Source organism: Vigna angularis, chromosome 1 (genome assembly GCF_016808095.1).
Source record: "Vigna angularis cultivar LongXiaoDou No.4 chromosome 1, ASM1680809v1, whole genome shotgun sequence".
Lineage (NCBI taxonomy): Eukaryota > Viridiplantae > Streptophyta > Magnoliopsida > Fabales > Fabaceae > Vigna > Vigna angularis.
In genome coordinates, this window is record NC_068970.1 from 37,353,331 (window position 1) to 37,371,638 (window position 18,308).

The 18,308-nt window shown below is 30.7% G+C and overlaps 1 long non-coding RNA gene across 11 annotated transcripts; it reads right to left on the minus strand.

Moving 5' to 3' along the window:
* Positions 1–9,071: 9,071 nt before the first annotated feature.
* On the minus strand, positions 9,072–15,351 carry LOC108320821 (uncharacterized). 11 transcript variants are annotated; one of them, XR_008249053.1, is made up of 7 exons: positions 15,063–15,351; positions 10,597–14,949; positions 10,397–10,503; positions 10,161–10,225; positions 9,559–9,608; positions 9,422–9,436; positions 9,072–9,283 (listed from the first exon to the last, which is right to left on the minus strand). It is a non-coding gene; the product is annotated as an uncharacterized LOC108320821 (long non-coding RNA). The 11 variants fall into 11 exon arrangements; XR_008249047.1 differs by having other exon boundaries at positions 9,072–9,608; positions 10,597–14,577; positions 14,875–14,949; XR_008249049.1 differs by having other exon boundaries at positions 9,072–9,608; positions 10,597–10,911; positions 11,011–14,949.
* Positions 15,352–18,308: the final 2,957 nt, after the last annotated feature.

Genomic DNA, 18,308 nt, shown 5'->3' on the forward strand with positions numbered 1-18,308 from the left:
AGCGAAGATGATGAAGTGCAATCCGGTTTCTACTCCTATGGAACCTGGAACAAAACTGTCCAAACACGGAGATGGAAATCGAGTTGATGCAACCAGGTATCGCAGATTGATTGGAAGTCTGAGGTACTTGACAAATACAAGACCAGACTTAATGCTAAGTGTGGGAATCACAAGCCGATTTATGGAGGAGCCAAGGTATTCTCATTGGAAAGCACTAAAGCGGATACTAAGGTATGTAAAGGGAACCATGTCTTTTGGATTATTATACACCAAGTCAGATCATTACCGACTTAGTGGATATTCAGATAGTGATTGGTGTGGAGATATAGATGATAGAAAGAGCACAACTGGCTATGTTTTCTTCATGGGAGATACAGCATTTACTTGGCTATCAAAGAAGCAACCCATCGTGACGCTATCCACATGTGAGGCTGAGTATGTGGCAGCATCCTGGAGCGTCCGACATGCAATATGGCTGAGAAACCTGTTGAAAAATTTGGAGATAATGCAAGAAGAAAAGGTGTTGATCCGAGTAGATAATAGATCGGCAATTGAGTTAGCAAAGAACCCGGTAAACCATGAGAGAAGCAAGCATATTGATGTTCGTTTTCACTTCATTCGTGAAAAATTGAAAGAAGGAAGCGTGGAACTTGAACATGTAGAGAGCAAGAAGCAAATTGCAGATATATTCACAAAACCATTACCGACAAAGTCATTTCAAGAGTTGAGGAAGATGATCGGCATGAATGAAGGATAAAAAGTCCATTAAGTTTATGGAGGAGATTTGTAAAATAAACCTAATGGAGAGTCAGCTCCATGCACTTTGCCATAATGGGTCTTGCACTACCATAAAAGTATGTTTGTGTGCCTACTCCACTACCAGCTTTGTGTGAATCCTCGTGTCCACCATTCTACTCCACTACCACTACATTTTGGATTATTAGTCTTTGCTCTATTATAAATAGAAGCACCAGGGAGTGAATAAAAACACACAAGTGTAGTGTACATCTGCATTACCGTGAAAGCAAGAAAAAGAGAGAAGGGCAGTAGTTTGGTTCTAGTTTATAAGTTTATTGAGAGAATTTTAGTTTGAGTGATAATACTGTGTCTTTCTTGTACTTTGGAAAGTGTTTATTTTCAATAAAATATATTTGATACCAACAAATTCAAGATTAAAGATCTTGGTGCTATTCATTATTTTTTGGCATTATATATTGTACTGTCCAAGTCTAGCATTCATATGAACCAATGCAAATACACTTAAACTTCTTGATGATATTGGTTTACTTTCCAAACCTACTCTTACTCATTCTTATCCTTCTACTAAACTTTAGAATGACCATGGAGAACCTTATTCAAATATTATTATTTATCGCAAATTAGTTGGTAAATTGTTATATCTCAATATTATGCAACCTGACATTGCCTTTTCTGTCCAGCAACTTAATCAATTCATGGTTCACCCTCTTGACGTTCATTATAAATTTGCAATTCTGATTCTAGATACTTAAAAGTTTCACTTGTCCAGGGGCTTTTTTGTCTGCATCTACTGACATTTGTCTTTCTACTTTTGTTGATTCTGATTGGGTTTCTTTTTTGGACACTCGTTGCACAATCACTTGATTTTTTGGTTTTCTTAATTTTTCATTAATTTCCTGAAAATTCAAGAAGCAATCTATTACCTCTCGTTCATTCTCCGAAGTAGAATATTGAGCATTAGCCAACCTTGTGAGATTCAAAGATTATATTATTTTTTATGTAATTTTCATGTTTCATTAGGACCTATTACGATTTATTGTGACAACCAATATGCTATTTATTTAGCTTAATTATAATCATTTGTTTCATGAGCACCTAAACACATGGAGATTATTCTCATATGGTTTCTGAGAAAATTAAATGATCCATCTTCTTATTTTGTTTTTCAGTTAAATTGCATATGCATTACTAAACATCTTCATCATACATCTTTTATAATTTTTATATCTAAATTGACTCTTTGTAACATTAATCACCCAATTTAAGGGGTATTATTAATATAGATTTTCTGAAAACTGAATTTGATATTAACACATTGTTAGCACAAAGTTTTTGGAAAGTATATTTGGTTCTAACAACTACGTATTTGTAATTGATTTGGTTATGTTACGTTTTTCTAGTTTTTCCTCTTTTAAAAGTTATTTATTACCTCCTTCTCCTTGTAATAATTAAGTTTTTTCTTAATAAGAATAAAATTATTATAAACGTATGAACATTTTATATGATTTCATTATAATGATCCATATGATGTAAATTAGATTTGGTTATTATATGAGGCAATACATAGAGTATTTCTGACTCATTTTGATTCACTGCGAACATTAGATGTTTTTACTTTTTTACCTTTGTCGGACGCGTATGTAAAAATAATAAATGATATTTGGTGCATATATTAACGTGGAGGTAAATGTTGGAAGTACAATAATAAAAGTATAGGTGTGTTAAAAACATGGGAGGTGCAGAAGCAATATATAGTACTAAATAGCTAGATGGTGAAAATGATCATAGCTTGAGTATAAGCAGAAACCTTCACTGAGTCTCCAATTTATTGGGCATAAATAAAAAGTATTCTACAAATTGCAAAAATCAAACGGTGAAATTATCAAGTAACGTGTGATTACACTGCTGATGAAACAGAAACAAAAACTATTGAAACACTATTATGAGCAGCGAAATACGCATAACAGTTAGTATGATGAAGTTCATTAGCGTAACCGTGTTTTTATTTGACTATATTGAAGTCGGAGTTGTTTGGATATCATTAATATGTTATGTTTCACTTTGATATATCTGCCTATGAAGTAAACATCATAAATAATGTTTGGTATATATTATTGTGGATATAAATGTTTGAGGTACAGTAATTATATATAAAAGTAAAAAACATAGCACAAGGGTGAAATCCCCTACACCGGCGGTTTCGATCCTAAGAACATGAAAGATGTCATGAATTATCTTCTAACGCAATTTTTTTTAACATTTTTTTATAGATTTTTTTAGAAACTATAAAAAAGTTGAAAGTTTTATGTTTTATTTAATGTTTTTTTTTAGTTTTATAAAATAACTCTTCCTCGTAGAACGGAAATGTTAATTTTGGTTTCCATTTTTCTTTTTTGGTCTTTCGAAAATTCTGGTCTTTGGGGTAATTCCCCTCTATTCTATTTAAAGTCATCGATGATCATCTGTGTCAAGTTGTCGAACTAGAAAATATTGATGTCGACAAAAGAATTATATTAACAAAGGACATCATCATATACTAGAATTTAAAGTGATATATTAGTGAATAATTATCACTACTTTTCAATTTTACTTTCTTAATTTTTAATTTCAAAATTAAAATAAAAATTCATAATAAAAATATTTTCAGTTTTATCATTTTAGTAATCACTTTTTTTTAATTCAAATAATTACTCATTATAAAATAATTATTTACACCTTTATAATTTTAGTAATTAATTTTTAAAATTTAAGTAATTATTTTCATAATAAAAAATTTATTTATAATATTTTTTATTTCAATAATTAAAATCTATTTTATCTATAACTATATTCAATTGTATCCTTTTAATTAATAATTTTCAAATTTAAATAATTATCCATAATAATACATAAATTATAGGTAAATATAACTTAAGAAATATAAATTTACTTTATATATTAACTTAATAACACTATAATATCGACACCTACTAATATAATATTATAGATATTTAAAAATTCATACTCTCAAAAACACGATAAGATAGTGCCTATGATTACACCTATATATATATATATATATATATATATATATATATATATAGAAAAGCATATTTGCATAAATTAAAATTAAAAACTAAAGTGTAAGCCATCAATATTATCATCACCATTATCTATATTGTTTAAATAATTTTTTAGTCACTTTTTAAAGGAAGAATCTTTAGCACTTTAGAAAGCATAATTGGTGAATTTTTTTCATTCAAATGTTCAACAAACATTTAAGCACCCATCAATTAAGCATCGCTAAATGTTTAAGTAATGCACTTATTATATAATCACAAGTTTCAGAATTATTTAACTCAACACTTTCTCAAAGCTTGAGCAACCACAATGTCACTTGAGTATTAACATGTTGTTGCATGTCTCTCTAATTTTAAAAACTCATCCATCACCGCTAATTATAAATACTTTATAAGTCACTACGTTGACGCTTGAGTGTAAAGAGAAAGATTTGTTTTGTCTTGCTCAAGCCTTAAGTTATCCCTTGAATTATAATATGGAGTAGTTTGGAGATTGGAAGAATTTTCCAAACCAGTATAGTAAGTCGTAAATAAGTGATAAATTAAACTAGTATAAGTCGAGTGAGTATGTACTAGAGAAAATAAAACGACTAGAAAATCAAGTCTAGTAAGGTTGCAAAAGAATCAACATACATAATATAAAGTAAGATGTTGGATTTTTGGTTTAATTTTTAGACAAGTACTCAAGAACTATCAAGGTCAAAATTAAGCGGAAAGAAACACAACAACATTGGAAAAATTGTACAGACAAAATAAAATGAAGAGATTGTTGGGTACAAACAAAGTCCTACGTCGAATAAAATATGAAATAGACATGAGATTTATATACACATAAGATATCTCCCTTAGGAAGAGACCTTTTGGAGTGGTACCAAAAACAAATCCGTGAGGGTTTAGCTCAAAGCGGACAATATCTTACTAGTGTGGAGATCTATGGATATGTGCGTATATTGAACCTACACAACATCTAGTATCAGAGTCCATGGTTCAAGTCTAGTGACTGAAAAAAAAAACAAAAAACTTCCCAATAGGGGAGGTAGAAGAACCATAACCCTTTGTTTGAGGGGAGGATGTTGGGTACAAACAAAGTCCCACATCGGATAAAATATGAAATAGACATGAGGTTTATATACACATAAGATATCTCCCTTAGGAAGAGGCCTTTTGGAGTGGTACCAAAAGAAAATCCAGGAGAGCTTAGCTCAAAGCGAACAATATCTTACTAGTGTGGAGATCTATGGATATGTGTATATATTAAACCCACACAACAGAGATTATGAGCCCAAGGAATAGTATGTTGAAAATTAGATACGGAAAAACATGCTTCATATAGTATTGGCCAGGAAAGCATAGTATACCCCATAAACATACCATCATGTATATAATACATATCTACATGGTAGGGCTTGCCAATGTTTGTGAAAGCATAGGAACTTATGCAAGCATTCAACAATTAACCAATTTTTTAAGGGCTTATAGTAGTTTTATTTTTTCATGTTCCTTAATTAATAACCATGGGAGATCTTGAATACAAGATATAACAAGTATCATATTACTAGTCTTTTGATAAGAATGTTAAATTGTGATGTAGATGAGAAACAATGTAGGTATATATACCTTGTGAATGGGTTAAAGCACTTTAAGTGCTCTAGTATAATTATATAATTCTTTACTACTTAGCATTCATGTTGATGCATTACATGTAATCATGATTTATTGTCTGGGTGTCACTTGAGTTGTGTCTCACCACTTGAGTGATATCAGTCATAAACAAATATTTTCAATGGTCTATTTTCAATAGATAATCTATAATAATCAAAATCCATATTGTTTTAAGTCCATTTAAATGGATTTAATCCAAATCTAAATCCATATTTTTTTTATTTTAAATCCAATCCACTTAACTAGATTTGGATTGAATATTTTTTAGATTTTGGAAATTTAAACTTAAATCCACTTAATTTGATTTCTATTGGATTTTGGTTAGATCATGTTTTGGATTTTGAAAATCCAAAATCAAGTTGCATCTAAGTTGAATCAAGGCAGTTGAGGATCAAGACGAAGGTCAACACAAGTTCTCCTCGACCTAAGGTTAGCTAAGTCACGCAATCCATTCGGTTAGGCTTCATGATATAAGGTCGAATCGAGTCAACCTAAAGGATCAAGCCAACTCAAGTCGAAGGATCGAGCTAAATAATCCCAACGCATATCTGATTGACCTAATAGTCAGATATATTAGATCAATAGGAGTGTATTTAATCTCATTATCAAAGTGGACTCAATCTAATTTTAATCCAATTTAAATTGGATTAAATAAAATCTAAATATAGTATATCTAATTAAAATGTATTTGAAATTTAATCCAAATTTAGTTTAACTAGATTGACTAAATTTAAATTATATATCCAATCTATTTTACTAGATATAGATTGAATCTAGATTAGATATTGAAAATTTCAATCCATATCCACCATTATATAATTTACGTTCAAATCATCTTAAGTCTATCAATATCATCACCTACTATGACAATATATCCTTCTTATAATTAAAAAAAGAGAACAACTTACAATTATACACATGTATAATCACTTCTTAGTATGAATGTTTTTGCAATGATCATGCATCCCAAACTTATATCATTCAACCATCTAACAACATCTTATTGTTTAAATGCAACAATTAACAGCCCTTACCTATGCGTAATGTGTTTACCTAGTAGATATTTCTTTGCATATTTCCAAAAATTCAACTATATAGTAAGTCTCAAACATCAAGCCCACACCAACAACATCTATCATTTTAAATAAATAAATAAATTTGAATCCTTAGTAGGAAATGAACTACTTACCTAAATCAAGAATATGATAAACTAAATTTGATCATCACTAGCTGCCTTGTCAGGGAAATCTTGCAACACAATCATATTTAGATTATTTTCTATGCTTAAAAGAGAGTTAAGAGAATTTGAAGTTTAGAGGGATGAAGTTCTAACAAATAAAGAATAAACTCCTAAACTTTATTTATAAAATTTTTATTTTGTATGTATTTAAAATTTATTTGTACTAAACCCTCTAGTCTTACTTTCTACCCAAAAACAAAAAATGTTATCATCAAAAATTCACTTATAGGGAAAAAGATATGGATAGAGCTCTCTCGTATTGAGCTCTCTCGTATTGTCTTTCAATACTTTAGAATATGTTTGAATTTTTTTTTTATATAAAATTTAAAATAAAAATAAATTAAAAATGTAAAGACAGTATATAGAAAAGAAGTATATTGTGTTCCTTCTAAAATCCTTAGTATAAATATAAACATTGGAAAAGAGGAGTTTTTTCGAGGAAATAAAAAAACACTAAATGAGTATAAATTGTGAAACCTTCCGTAACTCAAATCTTAATATCTTATATCGTGTTTTGACTCAGTAAAATATTCCACTACTTAAAACACGTAAAAATAAGTTTTTAGACTATAGGAAATAACTATCATCTTATATTAGAGAAGAGTTGAAAAATAAATCAAACTTTCCTTTCTTGCATGGAATATTTGGTCCTTGACCAAATCAAGAAATGGACCGAACCTCAGGCCATGGGCTCATTTCCCTTTTTCAAACTTAGTGTACTTCCTACACCTCCATATTTTCTCCATATACCTCCACAGCCAAGGCGAAAAGATATTTTTACCCTTATCTTCTTCTTCCACCCTTCAAACACACCCCCTTTTCCCTTCTTCTTCCTCATTGTTGATGCAAAAACCTTGCAGCATTCCTCCTTATTCCCTGTCCCCAGCGACACTTCCTTCTCCTTCTTCCTTGTACCAATCGCATTTGTGGTGTCAAATTAAATGCAGAAAGTGGAAATGGGAGCTAAGTGGTGCGAAAGTGGTGAGGTTATATTTGATTGATGACCAAGGGAAAAATGGTGCTGTAAGGCGTTCATGACCTTCAATGGATAAATTTTTTTGAAATAATTCGACTATAAATCAAAGTCTTAGATTGTGTAAAAAAAACAAAATTAAATACTATATGAGAGGAAAATATAAATTCATAAAAAAGGATCCGGATGTGAGTGATGAAAATGGGGATTCGAAGTGGATAGAAAAATATGAGAAGGTGAAAACGTTTATTGTATAGTCTAAAATGTAATTTGTATTTTGGATTACCTTCCAAATTTTTATTATAATTATCGGAAATGTAAATTTTTTCATTGCACCTCCGGTTTCTTCAATGATTTTTTTTTGCCGTTTAGAGTCAAATTATGCCCATCAAAAGTAAAAATTAGAAATTGTAATTTGTCATTCAGTTTGGTGGTGCCCAAAATATTATTCAGTTTTATGATTTGAAAAATGGTTGTCACCTACATTTAAATTATGTGGGGAAAAATATATTTCTATATAGGATGTTTTCAATGGAAAGTATGGAAATAAGTTATAAGGTAGAATTGGTTAGTTCTTCTCAGAATGTCAATAATCATATAAACAGTTCTGACCATAACTCATGATAGTGGCCATTCAATGGTGAAATCATTAAGTGCTTATAATGTTAAGACATCCTTATTGGTATATGTTAGTCTTAGTTTGTATTACTTATATATTGTTATTTTTTTTGTGATGTTTGGTTAGTTAATAAAATTATATTTTAATTCAGTACCTGGAATCAAGTTTTGCTGCTAAAGCTTTGGTGAAGACACATAAGCACTATATGTTGTCAAATGGTGATGTAGTATATACTAACATTAAGCAAATCTGAATGTTATCTGACGTATGGTTGGAAACTATTCTACAAGAACAATAAGTTAGTTGCTGGAGATGTGATTTGATTGAAAGTTGACAATGAACAAAATCGTCAAACTTTAGAATTTTTTTTAATTTGTAAATTGTTTGGAACAGTGTTCTTTTTTTGTCGGGGATTTATTATTTTGATGCCTCTATATTTCCCCCTCAAACTTATAACAATTATTGGTAGTGTTATGTTTGATGATGTTAATATATGGTTTATGATTTTGTATGACCGCAATATACTTATAGTAGATTTAAATGAAGTAACATATTATAAAGTAGGATTTGTTGTGTATCAAACCTTACAAAAAAACGGATTCAAGATTTGCCTTTGTTAGTTGTTCTTCATAATTGTATTTAATGAATGATTAACGTTTTAGAGATATGACTATTCAGCTATTATTGGAGCTGTTAAATAAGTTCCTTTAATAAGATTTGGTCCTAACCCATGTGGGTTGGGGCCAAAAAAATCCACAGGACCAATAAAACTCTTCATTAAAAAAACTCACAGGGCTAAAAACCCCTAAAGTCCTATAGGCCAGGGCTAGCCCATGGGCTTTCCTTTTTACAAAATTTAACGTTCAGAAACATAATATCATCATACAAGTAATCACAAATCATGTGTATTTTACAAAATCTTTTGCATTAAAGAGACTCCGACGAGCTTGAAGTCTTGTTCATATTACAACCTACAAATTTCATGCTCTAATATTAGTAACAAGATCCATAACACTTCAAGCTTCAAGGGAATATATATGAGGTTACAAATGAAGTTTAATGCCAAAATATATGAGGTGATATCACCAAACTGGGAAGTGGCAACATACCTTCTTACATTCATCCTGCCACACCAAAAGAAGATCGAACGACAGAAAATAGAAAAAAAAGATTCCATAATCCATGAATGGACAACTGAAACATGTAGCTAAAACTGTATCAAAGATCAAAAGTTACATTGACAAACCTAAAGTGAAATCCTTGAGGTTCTTCATCTGTATTCACTTCTTCAATTTCCTGGAATAGGATTGTGAAACCATTATTATTAGCTTTAATTCTGAAATCTAGTGTTGATTTTGGACAGAGTCTATCTGTGCATATTCACATGACTTGCCATGTTTTCATTCCTATCTGATGTTATTGTCTTTAAACAATGTGTTCATATGTTAAGATAAATATGGTATTGACTTCTATAACCATTATGGCTTATGCAAATTGGTGAATCTACTAATAACTAAACAGAAAAAATTATTTAAAATGATATGCATAACCTTAGCCAATAGGAGTAGGAAAGGACATAACCAACAACAAAAGAAAAGGAAAAGTAAAAACTGAGCATAGAATATCAGATGTGATAATGAGAATTAATCAAATTCAGCCACCTGAACAATATCCTCTCCCTTGATGACTCAGCCAAACACAACAAGCTTTTCACTTAGATCAGGTATTCATACTAATTAATCATCACAACATTTAGTAACTAGAAAAAATTATTCAGCTCACGGGTAGATTATCAATGGTCTAATGATATCATAAACATCAAATTGTAATTAAACAAAAAAAATAAACCTTGCATATTTCTTTCCTAACAAGTTCGAATCTTCAGTAGCTCTGGGCCCTTTGTTATGACAAGCCTGAATTACATAGTGCTTAATTACTTGGTGAAAAAGCATTCCCTTAATGAAATTTGACATTACAAATCATATTGAAATCTAAAGGACTAGCATTCTACAAAAATTATAAACAATAATTAAAAACATTAATAATTAGAAAGTAAATTAAAGTTATGGTGTCACCGAGTCTACCTGTGATCACTTTCACTGTCCACAATGTTGAAGACTTTCAACATCTTCTAAAAGTTTAGACTCATCAATTCCCTCATGACCAAAAAAAATATCTTCAACAATTTCATCTATCACAAGCAATTGAAATACAATCAAACAACTAGTTTAGAATCAATAATTTAATGTAAAGTAATTTTAAAAATAATAACATATACACTTACCACTAGGATTTTCAGAAAATCCATATAGCCAATTTTGAGTACAAATCAACATTTGCACATGCTCAGGAAGAATGGAGCTTCTATATTTCGAAAGTACACGTCCACCTTTACTAAAAGTTGACTCTGATGCCACTGTAGTAATGGGAATACTAAACACATCTCGAGCCATTATAGACAATATGGAAAAGTTTTTCTCATTATAGTCTTCCAATATTTGAGCACATCAAAATCTTCACTGTCTTCATCATCATTTATTGTTGGTTCATCTAAATAAACATCTATGTCGTTCTTTCCAATGATAGATTTTGACTCATTCTGATACATTTTAAAATCCTACAATGATTACATATTAATTATCAAAACAAAACTAGAAAAACTGGAAAAAAAATTGAACACTAGATATAAAACGCTTACCGAAATAATTCTTGATCTCTTAAACTTTTTCCCTTTAGTATTGGACTCAAACATCAAGATGGATTTAGTAGGTGATTGGGAAAGAGAAACACTAGAGGTAGAAAAGTTCTTTACTTATTCTTTAAATAACCTCTTGAACTTCTCTAACACTTCCTTTGTTTTCTCTGCATAGGTTAGAGGATCCAATTTTTTATAACAATGTGTTATAAAATCAACCTTTAGTCGTGGATCAAGAATAGATCCAAAACCTAACCCAATACTATACTCCTTCCAATATTTTTGAAACTTTTCTTTCATATTATAAGCCATGTCCTTTAAGGTGACATCTTCATTCAACAAATTTTCTTTAATGATGAGCTGAATTTTCCAAATTTGCATAAAATACAAGTTTGAAGTGGGATAAGATGATCCAGACATCATGTTTGTAATCTCATAAAATGGTTCTAAGAATTGACATATTTTCTCTCCCCTATTCCATTCCTCAGATGATGGACAATTTTTATAATTTCTATCAACCACTTTGAGAATTTCAAAAGCTTCCTTATAATTGATTGCACTTTCAAGCATTAAATAGGTTGAATTCCATCTTGTAGTCACATCTAATCTCAAACCCATGCTCATATTTATGCCAGCATCACTAACACATTCTTTGAATTTGAGAGTTCTTCCATCTGATGATTTAACATACTTAATACTTTCTCTAATACTATGGAGTGCTTTGTCAATCACCTTTAAACCATCTTGAACTATCAAATTAAGAGTATGAGCACAACATCGTACATGGAAAAACTCACCATCACATAATAAATTTCTGTGAACACAAAGATGGCTTTTCAGAATGTCTTGCAAATTATTATTGGCAGAAGCATTGTTTAGGGTAATTGAGAAAATTTTCTTATCAATACCCTATTGCTTTAGGCAATCAAACACAACACTTTCTAGTTCAACACCTGTATGTGATGGTTTCATTCGACAGAAGTTAAGAATCTTACTTGTCAATTTCCAGTTTTCATCAACAAAGTGTGCAGTTAGGCAAATATATCCCTCAGAAGTAACTGTAGTCCAAACATCAGAGGTTAAACAAATTCTATTAGGAATCCTAGACATGATTTGCTTAACTTTATCCTTTTGTTCAATGTATTCCTTTTCCATATCTGATACAGTAGTGTTCCTACATTTCATGTCAACATTAGGATTAATGTATTTTATTCACTCTCTAATTCCTTCATATTCAATAAAATTATCAGGAAGGCTATGTTTAATTATGGCTCTCGCAAGTAACTTCCGATGAATCTTTTGATTGATTTTTCATGTCCCAAACTTTCCTTCTTGATTCAGATCCACATCTAAGTTTGCAATACTTCTACACACATGGACATGTCAACTTAAATGTGAAGTTCCATAATTGTTTTTAGTAACTAGGTTTTTTCCAACTTTGTAGCTATTACCACAATACTTACATGCAGCCTTTTCAATGCCATCCTCATCTTTTCCTATTTTTGTGAAAAAATTCTAAACATTTGAGATTTCCTTTTTATTGGTGGTAGCACTCTCAGATGGACGAGGAGTTTCAGATGCAAGATCATCAACCAAAATCAAAAGGTTACTCTTATGGTGGTCCATATTTAAAAGCTATTGCACACAACTGCATATATAAATTAACAATACTTTTAGTAGGTCTTCAATAAAGATATTGTTAGGTCAGGAAAACTACTTTTGAAAAGGGAAAGACGTGACCCAGAAAACAACCTGTTAAACTTAAAACCGATTAGCCATAGCTGGGATGAGAAAAAGGCATTTCCCCTCAAACTATAAAACCATTCTTCAGTTTGTCCAATATGTATCTGCTCTTATTTCAGCAGCTATTAGAGATGTGTATATATTCTACTTGTTTCTTGATCTATTAGTAGCTACTTTAATTATTGGTTTTGGGCAAGTTCAAAAATATAACAGGTTCTTATGCATAGAATCTAGGGATATCAAAGTTAAAATAGTTAAGACAAACTAGTTATGTAAGAGATCTTTGCATGAGTCACCTACAAACAAATATGACACTAATGATTTCATTAAATTACACCAAACAATCCAAAGCTTATAATTAGTCAAATATACATATGACTATTATCATAGCACAAAAAGTTAAATAATTGTTGAACCATATTTCACCATGCACAACAAAAAAGAGACCTTAAAAAAAACGAAGAATGATCAACTGAATTTTTTAGTACTAATGCACAAGGACAGATCATGAGCTTAAATCCTCTACATAGAAAGCGTAAAGTTACACATTTTGAAAAGTGCAGACTACTCAACTCGAGGTGTACAAGTTGTAAACAATGGGCTACACAAAAAAAAATCCAAAACTAAGAATGAGACCAAAGTGTAAGAAGAAAGTGAATAAGGAACACAAATAATAGTTTTCCAGATAATTTTGAAAGCACAATTATTCCACAAGGAAGATAATATTTCCAGATAAATAAACTCATTTCATTTCTAAACCATTCAACACAAATTCAGGATAAACATGATTAAAGAGAATGGTCCTTTTAAACAACGCTATGGTCAACAAATTTATCACAAACAATTGAAATACAATAAAAAAACTAGTTTAGAATTAATAATTTAATGTAAAGTAATTTTTAAAATAATAACATATACACTTACCAATGTTATTAAATAATAGATCAAAATCTTGTTATTAAATATGAACCAAATAAGTTTAAAGGTTACAAAATCACTGTTAAAATCATTTCAATATACACAATGGTAATTGATATAAACAATGACCGGAACGAGTAAAAAAATTATTTTAAACCTAATTTCAAAATTTGAGGACTAAAATGTATTTTTGACCTGTAGAATCAAAACCACATGTATCCAAGGTTCTAAGAAATAAATGCTTTAATCATATTATATTGTTGTGTCAGTAGCTACAATTGAATTAGTAGGAGACATTGTACAAATAAAATTACAAGGTTCACGTACATTACAAAATAAAATGCAAATTAGTTAGGTAGGATTTACAACAACTTTCCAATAATAATAAATAAACATTTTCAATTTTTCAAATTGTAGAAAAATTTGATTATAGATGGAACTTGAAACTGAATAAAATGTGGGCCATGTATAATTATGCTATTTTTATCAAAATAGTTTTAAAATTATCAATGACTTCTTGTTGTGAGAAACTAAAACATATATTCATTCTATGAAATGAAAAAGTCATATTCCTAAGAGAGATGAAAATTTAGCTTCTATACATACAAATTGTCATGTTCACTAAAAGAAAGTAATTGCACAGTTTGTAAAACCCTTTAAAAATACAAATTATTTTCTTTAGAAAAACCCAAAAACCAGCCACAGTCAAAGCCTCAAACACATAACCTCTTTTCTCCAAAACACATTACAACCGCAATTTAACATGCATCAGATTCCAGTACTAAACAAGTGCAGAGGAAACTTACAAATCAATCGTCTCTCTTTACCCATCCAACTTTTAGGAATCCAAAGATGATTAGCTTGTTACTCTCACATTTTTTTAATCCAAAACATTATCCTTTATTTATACTGTTGAAAATTTTAACAAAGGGGATATGAAATGGAAGTAGAAAAACAAATAAATATATAAACAACATGTAAACAACAAGGGTAATCACATTTTAGCATTCAAAAATTTCAACCATCATGCTAAAATGTCTAACGTGTCCTAGTTCACAATATTGAATCCAATTTGTCATTACACCAACATATAAACAACAAGGTAATCACATTTAGCATTCAAAAATTTCAACCAGAAACACACAACATCACTTAATACTCATATAACCAATAAATTCGATCGAGACAAGGTTTAGCTCCTCATACCTGAATTCGTTCCTTCCTCACAAAGCAAGCACAGAAAAGAGGAATGAGAACCCTAGGCTTGATTGCCCCGTGACACTGAGACACACCCATGTATCACCAATAAACACATTCAAGATATTATTTCTGGTTCACACTCATAAACATAGAGAGACAAATAACATGAAGTAGGTGAAAAACGAAGTGGGTACCTCCAAAATGTTTTGCAGTTCTGAGAAATTTTGAGCTCGTAAGGGTGATTGAGAGAAGGGCCGAATTGGGTTTTGCAGTTCTGGAAATCTCTGAGGTTGATGTCGCAGGAGGTTGATGCCGCAGGCGACCTGAACTCGTAGACAAAGCGTTTGTTTCATAAAGAATGGAAATGCTTCATCATGGCACAAACAATGGGGGCTAGGGGCCAACCCGGCCCTAATTCAATCTCAGCCCATTTCAGGGGGGTTTTGGGGGGTGAGGGCTTTAGAAAAGCCCCCTCAGACATGGGTCAAAATAGAATGGGCTGATTATATGAAAAGCCAGGGCTGATTATATAAAAGGCGACCTTGGGGTTAAAAAAAATGACAGCTCTAATTATTGCATTGAATGAAATACGTGGTTTGAAGAAAACTTCTTTATGACTTTAACGATATTAAGTTTTTGTAATTTTGTTATATATAGAAGGAAATAGTTTAAGAATAAAGAAAGAATTAGCTAATAAAAGGATTTGAAATAAATTTGTAGAGGTAGTATATTAGTTTAACAATTGCAACAGTGTATATGGCATTATTATATATAGTTTAAATAATATAAAAATCATTATAAACGTCATATATGGTGGAGGTGAAAAAAGAATCTTTAGTGGTGTGGTTAATAAAAAATGTGATAGGGTCTATAATGAATTTTTTGTTATTGTTATCTTGATTGGTTGTTGGTTGGTTTTGGTTTAAATGCATTACATTTGAAATTGGAAATGGGTACCACAATATTTGCAGATGAAGGTCCCATAGGAGAAAATAATGGTAAAGTCGTATTATTGGTAAGATTTTGTTGGTTTCAGTTTGTATTTCATTTTTGCCAAGTTAGGATTAACATGGGTCTTGGTTTGAGCTTCTATTTCGATTCAAGTAACTCTTTCTTTTCATAAATATGTATTGATTTGTGAATTTTGTACTTAGTTTTAGATATGTAATTGTTTGTGGTATTAAATATAATAAATAATTGGATCCAAAATATAATTGTAAGTTGACGAGAAACAGATGTATGAATGGAAATAAAATATGAACAAAGATATTTGTAGATCTATACAACTTATATATTCTGGAAATTATTTTGAAAACTACATCGTTTGTAGATTTCAAAGGTTTTTTTATACTGTCATGAATTAAAATCTTTAATCTAGACTTACTTTGTATCCTAAAGATTGTCCTTGAGATTTGTTTATGGTCATAGTACAGGAACATGATGTGAAATTTTCTTTTACTTAGCTTAATGGCCATGGAAACTGTGATGGTGACATGGACATAAGCGGAATGTAAACATCAATTCCTTTTGTTCTTCCAATCGTAATCTTTGCACTGATTACATGATTGCAAGTTTTGTTACTATTAATCTGCTTCCATTACACAAACCTTGTGCTTGATCCAAATTTCTTAAAAACATAAGTGGTGCTCCAACCTTTAGTTTAATAATATGGTTTGGTAAACCTTATGTTCTCAATGAATTTAGAAATTCTGGAGTAGTACCTTCATATGGGTCATCTTCCATGACGTCAGATGTATCAATGGAATATGAGCTTATATGTTTGTTTTGTTCACGTGAATTACATCATGGAGATTGTGTTATTAGTAAAGTTGAACAAATATTGAACATACATAGATTAGAACTATAAAAAATGAATGTTCTCCTACTAGGAATTGATTTTGTATGGTATATGGTATAGACCGAATGGTCAATATCCACAACCGCTTGGTCTGCTACTTTTGTCAATGGTCAAAACATATCAAATGTTGGACCGACACTCAAGTTATTAATATTGGGTTAGCGCTTCAATTATTGATATTGGGTTAGCGCTTAAATTATTGATATTGGGTCTGTGCTTAAGTTATTGTAAGTGGGCCAATGGTTTGGGCAAATAAACAACCAATAAATTAATTAAAGACATTGATTAAAGATATTGTTAACTGATGGCAGGATAAGAAAACTGTTTATGAGTAACAGACCAAATCTAAAGGTAAGTTCATTTTATTGGACTTGAACCAATTATGAGTACTTACTCTCTATTGAATATTATCATTATTATCACGTTAGTCACTGACTTGAGCGTTAGAGTGCCTTTGGCAGGTACCCTCCCCCTCGGCTCGGACTGGAAGAAACTTGGAGCGGGAAATTCAGATGTTAGAGGATAAGAAGATTACGGCAGAAAAGATGTGTCTCTCGGTCCTACACAATTATATGTAGAAACAGATTCCAACACATATTCCTTGATTTCATCACTCGTTTCAATTTTGCTGGCCAGTACTGCTCTTGAATTCAACAAAGATTTCATCTTTGGAATTTTCCATTAATGTTGGATATATGCTAGATACTACAGCTTGGAAAAGATCAATATAGTTCAATATTATTATATATTGAAATCTATCATATAGTAAATGTATTTTGAAAGAAATATATTAATGTATATTATGACCAGAAATAAAAATTTGTTATAGAGTTGAAATTTGATTGAAATATATGTAGCTCATCAACCTTGTTGTAATCGAGTTCTGCATATATTAATATCTTCTCAAGAGATCTTCAGGTTTGTTGATGTTATTTGACATTAGAATAGTTACAATCAATTTTCTTAGGAAGTGTCCTTATCTCCAATCTTTGATTTTCTTAATAACTTCTATATGTTTTGTATCATCTGCTAAAACTCTAGAAACTAAGGAGGCTTCTCTAAATGTAAGATATGTTTTATTTTTGACATTTCTAAGATCTTTGCATGAGAGTGGACCTTTCACAACTGTTAGCATTCTCCTTAGATAAAAAAGTTCACTAGTTATTAGGGGAACCTACACGAGTCTTCCAATGGTGTCGCCATTTTGGCTTGGTTTCCAACACCTTTGATTCTTATTGTAAACATACTCAAATATGAATTGTGGATATGTTAAATTCCTTGCTTTTGGAGTATTTCTTATTGCATTCATTCAACTTGTAAACATGGACTCTCTAACTATAGGTTTGACTATTATCTCATCAATATCATCATCTTCAAATACAGACTGCTCATCGGGAAAATGATAAAATAATCTTTCCATAGCTAGATTTCTCCCATGAATAGGAAATGAACATATTCTCCAACATGCTTCACATGGCGATATATACTTGTAATCCAGATATTGTTTGATCTCATATGGTGGTTGTTGTAGTAAGGACGTTTCATTGTCATTGAAAACTATAACAGTTGTAATTCTGTCAAC